This window comes from Pseudopipra pipra, chromosome 27 (assembly GCF_036250125.1).
Source record: "Pseudopipra pipra isolate bDixPip1 chromosome 27, bDixPip1.hap1, whole genome shotgun sequence".
Taxonomy (NCBI): domain Eukaryota; kingdom Metazoa; phylum Chordata; class Aves; order Passeriformes; family Pipridae; genus Pseudopipra; species Pseudopipra pipra.
In genome coordinates this window covers 2,999,982-3,008,951 of record NC_087575.1, presented here as the reverse complement: position 1 = coordinate 3,008,951, position 8,970 = coordinate 2,999,982, and the positions used below count along the sequence as shown (strand labels likewise).

Here is an 8,970-nt window from a genome sequence, read left to right as displayed (position 1 = left end):
CTCCTGCTGATGTCCTCCCAGGGGGAATTGGTGCCTGGATCTCCTCATTTGGTGTGAGTGGGTGTAATCCTGGGCCATCGGAGCTTGCACAGCCCCTGCAGCCTCTGGCTCCACAGTCACAGAATCCCAGAATCCCAGAATATGCTGAGTTGGAAGGGACTGACAAGGATCATCCAGTCCAGCCCTTAGCCCTGCACAGGACCATCCCCAAGAGTCACACCATGAGCCTGAGAGCACCATCCAAATGCTCCTTGAGCTCTGTCAGGCATGGTGCTGTGCCCACTGTCCTGGGGAGCCTGGTCAGTGCCCAAACACCCTCTGGGGGAAGAACCTTTTCCTAATATCCAACCTACCCCTCCCCTGACACAACTTCAGGTCCTGTCACTGGTCCCCACTGGTCCCTCCTCTCCCAAGTACCACAGGGGGTTGGAGGGCACCCTCCTTGTGTGGAGGATACTTGGCATCATCAGCCCCAGAGTAAAGGTGGATGTTCCACTCCCCTTTTCTTTTTCCCTGCTCCACAAAGGGCTGGAAGAGCAGCGCAAACACCCTTCTGGTTGTCTGTGTCTCAGCACACAGAGCTGGGCAGTCACAGGCAATGGAGCTGCTGAGACATTCCTTTCTATCAGCTGCTCATAACCTGTCTCAGCTGAGCCAGTCACCCACAGTGTGTGCACATTCCCAGCTGTTCCAGTGGAAAACGAGACTGATTCCTCCCATCTGCCTCTCCCCACGACTACAGCTCAGGGCTCCCCGGGGCAATTATTTCTTCCGAGCTGATGTTTTGGTGAACAATCACTCACACCCCGCAAAGCAAGTGTCAGGGCTCCAGCAGAGCAGGAAGGGCAGGAGCAGCCATCCTAAAGCAGCTGGAACTGAGGAAATGGCAAAGAGTTCAATGTTTACTCCGCATTTTGGTGGTTGTGGCACAAGCCACAAAGGAGAGAGGTTGGAAAGGCACTAACTCCCAAACCACAGTGTCTTCAGGGCAGTGTTAGATCTGGACTGAGGACTCCAGCACACAGGGGGATGGAGGCCAGTCCTGATCCCCACTTCGACCCTGGTTCTCCTTCCTCCTGCACTCCCTGCTGTTCCAAGCACAGTTACCTTGGATTTGCTCTTTAGAGACTCTGTGCTGCTGACTACCCAGTTCATTATCTCCTTGTAATTGTTTTGTCTTCTCTGATCTTTTGTTCACCTGTGAGGAGTGTACAATCAGTTTTGCTCTCCTCTGACATGAGTTACATGCCTTTTGAACCCTGGCTGATTAAAGTCTCTTCCTTCTTCAAGTAAATTGGTTCCCATAGAGCTGTCCACTAGTGTGACTCCATTCACTGTCTGAGTTACACCTTCCCAGCTGACAGATGGATTGCTCGAGGGGTTTGTGGTCATTGTGCCAACCTCAGAAGTTTGGGGATGATTATACTCCCAGCCTGGTCAGCTTGCTTTTGTTGTTGCTGGGATGTTTCTTTTTCCACTCTAAATATTGGTGACAGATGTCCAGCCTCCAGCCTGACTGTTCTCATCTCTCTGTGGCCCCAGCTGTGAGGGAATAATACTGTTACCTGTGAGTTTAGTTGCACTTTTGGGGCCCTTTCCTGGCTGCTATTACTCATTGTAAGGACCTGCTCCCAACCTTCACTGCATTTCAGTGAGGAATGGAAGCCTGAAAAGGAGTTGGAGCCTTCTAGGCCCTGCAGTATTGCTTCTGATAGTCTTTAATTTGTACATAAATGTGCAGAGATTGGTGCAACACAAAGAGGATTTGAAGGATTAAGCTTGAGAGGCTGTGCCAAAAAAAGAGGAAGATGAGTACAGATGATGTGAGGCCATCCCAGAGTCATACCTGTGTTCTGTGCAGCCTGGAAGCCCCTGTCTGGTACCCTCTGCAAGGGCTGGGGATGACAGTTGTTTTCTGCACAGCTCAGCCAGGGGGGATTAAATTCTGCATTGTTGTTTTCAGAGCTTTCTGCAGCCTCTGCCTGGCAGGCAAAAATACTTGGGAATTTGGCCAGTAACTGTGGTAATTGGCCAGTATGTCAGGTATTTATTTGAATGTAAATTCAAACAGAAATCAATAAAAATAGTAATCCTTAGCATGAAACTGAATAATGAAGCAGTGGTAGAATTAGAATTTTTTAGCAGAAAGAAATACTTTTTTTATTACTTAAAACAAGCTTAAATTAACAGCTGCAGATAATGATTCCCCAGAGCTAGATAAGGGGTTAAGGATCGTTGCTCTCAGTGATGACAGGCTGCTCACTAAATCTGGTGAGTTATGTTTCAAGGCTGAGGTTTTATAGCTCAGATATATTGTCTCAAAGTGAGTGAGACTTGGTTGACTGGCAAGCCAAATGACTCACAAATTGACCTGAAGAATAACTTTCACCCACCCCACCACCCCCCAAGCCTCCACTGGGTAAATGATGTTTGGAAACCACCAGCTATGTGACAAATTGCAAGATTCATCTTATTTGAAGAAGTGGAAAAGATGAGTGTCATCTGGAGACAAAGGGTCTTGTGTGCCAGGATTTTGGCAGGGGAGCCAAAATGTCATTTCAAAGGCTGATGTCATTTCAAAGGCTGCTATTGCTCGTTGTGGCTTTGGGAAGTGAGGAGGGCTGACACCTACTTTGGAAAGACAGGTCTGGAGCACGTGGCATCATGCAACAAAGTCCCTGATGACAAGAACAGGCTCAGGGTGTCCCTGCTCCTTCCTGATCCACTTCATCCCCAAGGGCACATTGGGCACTGCACTGACTGTGTGTGTAAATAAACTGGATTGTGGAACTTACCTGGCTTAACATCCAAAAAAACTGAAAAAGTTTGCTTTCCTTTTCAGCTGATCCACTTTCCCAGTCCATTCTCAGCCTGGATGGGTCAGCACAGGGCAGGGGCTGTGCAGGATAACACAGGGACAGGGATGGAGGGAACAAGGGGCTGGAAGGTTTCATCCAACAAAGCCACAGCCCGGTTGTCTCATTGCCTTGAACTCGGCTGAACACTCATCAGACAAGTGGGTTCCTTCCAGTGGGTTCAGTGCTAATGGATGAGACGTGCACTTAGATTAGAAGCTGGATTTCAGTGCAGTTGTGCCTCACTCGCAGCTTTGTGAGACAAGATGAGAGTCAGCTTGGGATGAAAAACTAAAAATATCAAACAACTCTGGCAAACTGAGGATGGCCTGTTATTGCAAACCTTCATGGAGACATTTAAACCAGCACTGGGTGCCTGTGGCCAGCCCAGTTCAGGTGCCAGAGTCCAGCTGCAGGGCATCAGAAAATCATAGAATCATTTAGAATCATTTAGAATCAGTCATGTTTTCATCCAGATGTCACTGAGGGAAAGTTTCTTTCATGTTTCTGTCACATTTAATGGTGTCTGAGCTTAAAATAAACCCACTAAAGGCTCAGCTTCACCTGGGATTGCAGCTCCTCTGTAATCATTTGCACTGGTAAGAGTGGTGTAATTCACATTTCATTTATGCCCACACCACAGCACAGGCAGCAGCAGGGGAATGTGGCCTCTTTTCTCACTAGAACCTCTAAGATGTCCAGCTCCAAGTACAATTTGGACACTTGTTGCAGCATTTTGTGAGTCTTGTTTGCCTCTACTAAGAAGAACAAAAAGCAGCTCTTAACTCAAGCTAAAATAGCAGTGAAAACAAAGCAATTTGCATTGAAACCCCCATTTGGAGTGGTAATTAAAGCAGCCTGGTTTGCTGTGCACCTGGGGCTGAGGTGCCCCAAGCAGACCATGTGTGCACAGCCACAGAATCGAGCTGGGACACCCAGCCTGGGATTTCTGGTGGTTCCCTACTCTCACCCATGTCCATAGTCTGCCCACTGTATCTTATCTCACTTGGAAGTATCGGTGAGGGAATGTTGTGAGGGAATTTGTTAGTATTTACTGGGGTCTGTCTCCCTGTAAACACAGCCCTGGTGATGCTGTCAGACATAAACTGGGTAAATCCAGTGCAGACAAGGATATATCGGAGAAACACAGACTAAAGCCTGTCAGATTTATTTTTATTTATGCCTGTTTCTACACACATAAAGCAGCTCTGCAAGACTTTGAAGGAGCCAGGAGATTCATGCTGTACTCCCGCATCCCCTCAGGAGCTGCATGCAAAGCTACACACTGGGCTTTGACAGCAAGGATTGAGCCCACAGCCTCAGGTTAAAGCTAAATTATTTGAGCAAGAGAAACAATACACAGACTGTGAAAAACAGCTTAAAGCCACTCATATCTGAAATATAGAAAGCTTGAGCCAGCGCTCACTGAAGCCAGGGGTGTTCTTGGCTTCAGTGGGTTTGGCTGCCAGGAGATGGCCAGTTCCCACCTCTGAACTCTGCAGCTATCCAGGGAAAAGGGGCTGCTCCACACACAAGTGTGTAAGACCCATCTGTGGTTGTGTGTCTGAAGCAGAGCTCTCACTCCATTACATTTCCAGGACCAAACTATCCTCATCCTGCTTCCTTCCCTGCTTCAGCATGTGGGACTTCAGCAGGTGGCTGTTCCAACAGGATGTGTTCCCAGGCTTTTCATCATGTGCACCAGTAACTCCATTTCAATGAAAGGCTACCAGGGTTGTTCCCTGTCCATCAGTCCAACAGTGGTGATTTCTTGGTGAGATACAGGACTATTTCTGTCTTATCAGCTTGGAGCAAACCACTCAGGAGTTGTTGTTTCTCAGTCAGGTCCGAGTGGGGACGTAGCAGAGTGAGCCTCTCCTGGCAGTCTGGGGTGCCTTCCTGATCCATCTGGAGCTTGTGCTGGTTTTTCCAGGCCTAGGGCTGCAAATATTTGGGGCAAGAATAAAGACTGTCTTTCTCAGCAAACATAATCCTGTGCTATCTGACTGAAAACCTCTCCCTCTTGGTTTCTGCTTCCTTCTCTTTTGAATTATCCAAGAGAGGACCAGTGGATCCCAGATTCTCTGCAGGCACCTGATGAAGCTGAGCCATCAGCTCTGGCTGCCCTGGCCCAGATCCCCCTGTATCCATGAGGTGGGATGTGGAGGAGCCAGGGGGTGCTGGGTGAGCAGGCACAGTGCCAAGGGAAGCTCTGGGAGCACAAGCACAACGGCTCTGCTCTCTGGCTGGCACCCACGTTGCCTCTCCCTCGAATCCCGTGGCTAATGCTTCCTTAATTTGCTCATCAGTAAAGTCCTTGACATCCATCCACTGAATTATGGTCTAATTGTGTGAGCTTCTCTGATAATGCCCTTCAATGACATCAGGCTTAGTAGAAAATGTTGATTTCTTGGTTGCCTGTATTTGTGGAAATGATGCTCCGTAGCCAGGGGACACTGGCTGTGGCTTTGGGAAGGAGGATTATAGCAGCTGGCACTTCAGAACCCGAGTGAACACAAACAGGCCATGGACAGAGGTGGGAAATTGAGGCAGGGGACAGATGAAGTTAATGTTGAGTACTGGGGACACTGATTATTTGGGAAGAGGGCTCAAGTCCCTGGATCTGTAGAGGTTCAGAGCAGCCCCACATCAAATGAAGTTTTCCCCATCCCTGGAAGTGTTTGCCCAGACCCTGGAAGCATCCAAGGCCAGGCTGGATGGAGCTTTGAGCAACCTGGTCTAGTGGAAGGTGTCCCTGCCCGTGGCAGAGGAGTTGGAACAAGATGATATTTAAGGTCCCTTTCACCCCAAGCCATTCTTGGATTCTCTGACAGGTTCTGCCTCCCACCCTGTCCCTGAGGCTTTGGGGAGGCATCACTCTGGGGACACTTGGGGGAAAGATCTGTGGCAAAGACTCTTGTTCTGGGCATTTCTCTGCTCCTGCTTCAGGTCAGGGACCTGCAGACAGCTCAGGAAAGCTGTGTCTGTGCCTCTGGGGCTGCACTGCTGTTGTCATGTCTGACACTAATGGAGAGGACGTGTTTCTCCATCAGAAATTTACTGTCAGCCAAGTGATTTCCCCTTTCCTGGTAGTTCCAGTTCCCCTGTGGTTAAGTGAGGACTTTGGAGGTTAAAGACTGCCAGGTCTGGATCAAGGTCAGCAAACCTGCCTTTGATTCTAAAGATTTTAATTAACTTCGCACCACATAGAACCTGGGCATGCTTGAAAGAGAAATATAGATAAATTTTACATTTAAATATTTGAATAGTGCCTATATATTATGGTGGCTGTAAGAAAGCCCTGTTCAGGCAGGCTGCAGGAAGAGAGGAGATTTGCATAGCAGAATAATGGGTTTTGCAAATAAATCTGGTTCTTGAAATTTGTAGATTAGCAATAATATGTCTCCAGATGAGAAGGAAAGGTCATGGATGAATAAAGCAACAATTAAACTTTCAGGAGATTATTAAACTAAACACAAACCTGGCTAAATGCATATGAGAGAATGTCAATAAAGGACAGGAGTGGCCTGTCAGGACTTGTGAGCCTCCAGGATATTAATGTTACTTGGAGATCTTTTCTTCCCATTCAGCTGCTCTTCTTGAAGTAACAGCCTTTGCAGATTCCTCCCTAATCTGGACAATCCATTAAATAACCCAGTTAATTTAAGCCATTTAAATCCAATAAGGCTGGTGTGTAATGCTATAAAACTCTAAACAAAATCCTTGGAGAATTACCACGTTAACTGTTGTGCTGCAGGCTCCATCCATGCCTGGTGCTGGTGAGTAGGTGCCTTGTAGGGAGACAAGGAGGTCTCAGCACAGCAGAGGCAATACTGAGGTTGTGGAAAGGTGGGTTTTACTCTGAATCTGGGGAAAAAAAAAAACCTAAAAGATAGTATTTTCCAAATGGGCCATGAAATAGAACTTTTATGACAAGGAGAATGAAAGTTGGGGGAAATTCTCATTTCAAAGTATTGAAAAGTTGTGTCCAGAACACTCAACTTTTGGGGGGGGGCTTTCAGAAAGATCCTAAAATCAAACGTTCCTGAAATAAAAAAACTTATCCTTTCAGGGGATTTTTTGCAAAGAAAATTTAAAAACAAAACAAAACAAAACAAACAAAAAAAAAAAAAAAAACCCACCTTTCTTTGGGAAAACAATTTAGAAGTCCCAGGGACTTTCTGAGGAGAATATCCCACCTTCTCCTTTTCTCCTGCACCTCTGCAAACAGGAAGCCCAGGAGGCACAGGGCTGACCACGCTCCAGACAGTGGCTATAACCTGTGCATCCACTCCTGGGCCTCCTCCCACAGCTGGATCTGGAGGAATGAAGCTGCACATGGACCTTCTCCTGCCTTAGAGCTTCACAGAGATCAAAGTTCCTGATGCTCAGCACGGCTCCTGCTGTGTGCCCAGGAGGAATCAGGAGTGTTCTCAAGCCCAGTGCATTAAAGAGGAAGCCTCTGGCAGGAGGTGGTACCCAGCTTGTTACCTGCTCTCACCTGCCAGGGGACCACTGTGTGGGCATGTTCCCATCCACGAGGGAAAAGGGTCAGAGAAAAGGCAAGTTTTCAATGTTTGTTTCTTCCCCTTCTCTCCTGAATCTCAGGAGTTAAGAATTAGGTGGAAAAATGAGAGTCCCAGCGAATTTCAGTGGACCAAGGCTCAGCCCTAACCAAGCTTTCCCCAGTGTGGTGCCCCTGGGGTCAGTGAAACTGCCTCTTCCAAGCATATTTTGCCTCTAAATGTCAGCCCTGAATGACCCCAAACTGTGAAATGGCTGCCTGTTGCCTGGTTTCCAAGCAGCTCATTGCCCTCCCTTCTCTCACCCAGACACAGAGCTAAAAATCCAACACACACGGGGAGTCCTTCACCCAGAAACGGAGCCCAGACATGAAACAACCCTGCCAAAACAAAAACAACCTTCCCCATACCTCATTTCCCCTTTGGGGATCGTAGAGGAGCCACATATGAGAGACATGAGTCATATTGCCTGGTGCAGGTCTAGGAGATGCTCAGATATTACCTGAGCAGGGCAGGGAAGGAATGAGATGGAGCAATAACTCTCTGTGATGCAGCACTTCTCTTTGTGAGCTCCGAGGGCATTTTTACAAAGGAACACAGTGTCAGGATCCTTGTTTTAAGAGGGGCACTGAGAGGAAGCATAAATTCTCCAAGGCCACACAGCCTCCAGTGTCAGAGCAAGGGTGAGAGAGCCTGGGCCACCCAGCCTTGCACTGTGCCTGGGGCCAGTCAGGCTCTTGACATTGGCCTTACTGCCTGAGCCAAGGGCTGCAAACCCACAGGCTCAGCCTGCAAAAACCAGGACTTCTCTTCCTTAATTGAGCTCTCTGTGGATCAGCAGGGAATGCCTCCCCCTGCTCCTCAGGACAGGAGCGTGGCCACGTCCAGGCTTGTTCGGGGCAATTCATTCCTTGAAATGATTCATTTGTGTGTAAAATCATATTAGCCTTTATTGGCTGTCTGCACAGACCCTCCCAGCACACACAGATCTAAACCTTGAAGTGCCATTAATCTTTGGTGAGCTCTGCCCCCTCTTTCGGGTGGTACTTTGGGGCTGGTGACCTTCAGCACAGGATTTTTGTTCTCCTCTTTCCCCAGGAGCCTGGCAGCACCTGCAGCAGCTGGAGTGGGAAGGGAAAGGGGGGGTCGAGGCACTTTCATGTCTATTGACAGCTGAACACTGAGCTGCTTTTCCCCGTGCAGGAGATAATTGCTGAGAAAAGGCCAAGTCCTGGCACAGTGGGGAGGGTCAGGCCAATTCCTGCTGGAGTTGTTGTCTGAGCAAGCTGAGGCAGCCTGTGATGGTTGTGTTTGTTTGGTGCCTGGCACGGGGGGGACAACACTGCCCACAGATCGAGGGCGCTGTAAGGGGTGAAAAGATGATGATAATGTGAGGCTGAGAGCAACTGGAAACTCAGACCTAATTCCACTGCAGATTTATGACCTGAGGCCCAGGTATTGATACAAACCAAGCCAAATTCAGGTGTGTCAATAAATGGGCACATTCATGTTAGGGAGCACTGGATCTTTGAAAAAGACACTGGCACAAGCCATGCTTCTCCCAAGGTCAAAGATGCTTTTTGGAGATTGGT

General features: G+C 48.2%; 1 long non-coding RNA gene across 1 annotated transcript; it reads right to left on the bottom strand.

Annotated features, from left to right (window-relative positions):
* Positions 1–3,998: 3,998 nt before the first annotated feature.
* Positions 3,999–8,349, bottom strand: LOC135403419 (uncharacterized). The gene is made up of 3 exons (XR_010425400.1): positions 7,789–8,349; positions 6,591–6,722; positions 3,999–4,796 (listed from the first exon to the last, which is right to left on the bottom strand). It is a non-coding gene; the product is annotated as an uncharacterized LOC135403419 (long non-coding RNA).
* Between the last annotated feature and the right edge of the window lie 621 nt (positions 8,350–8,970).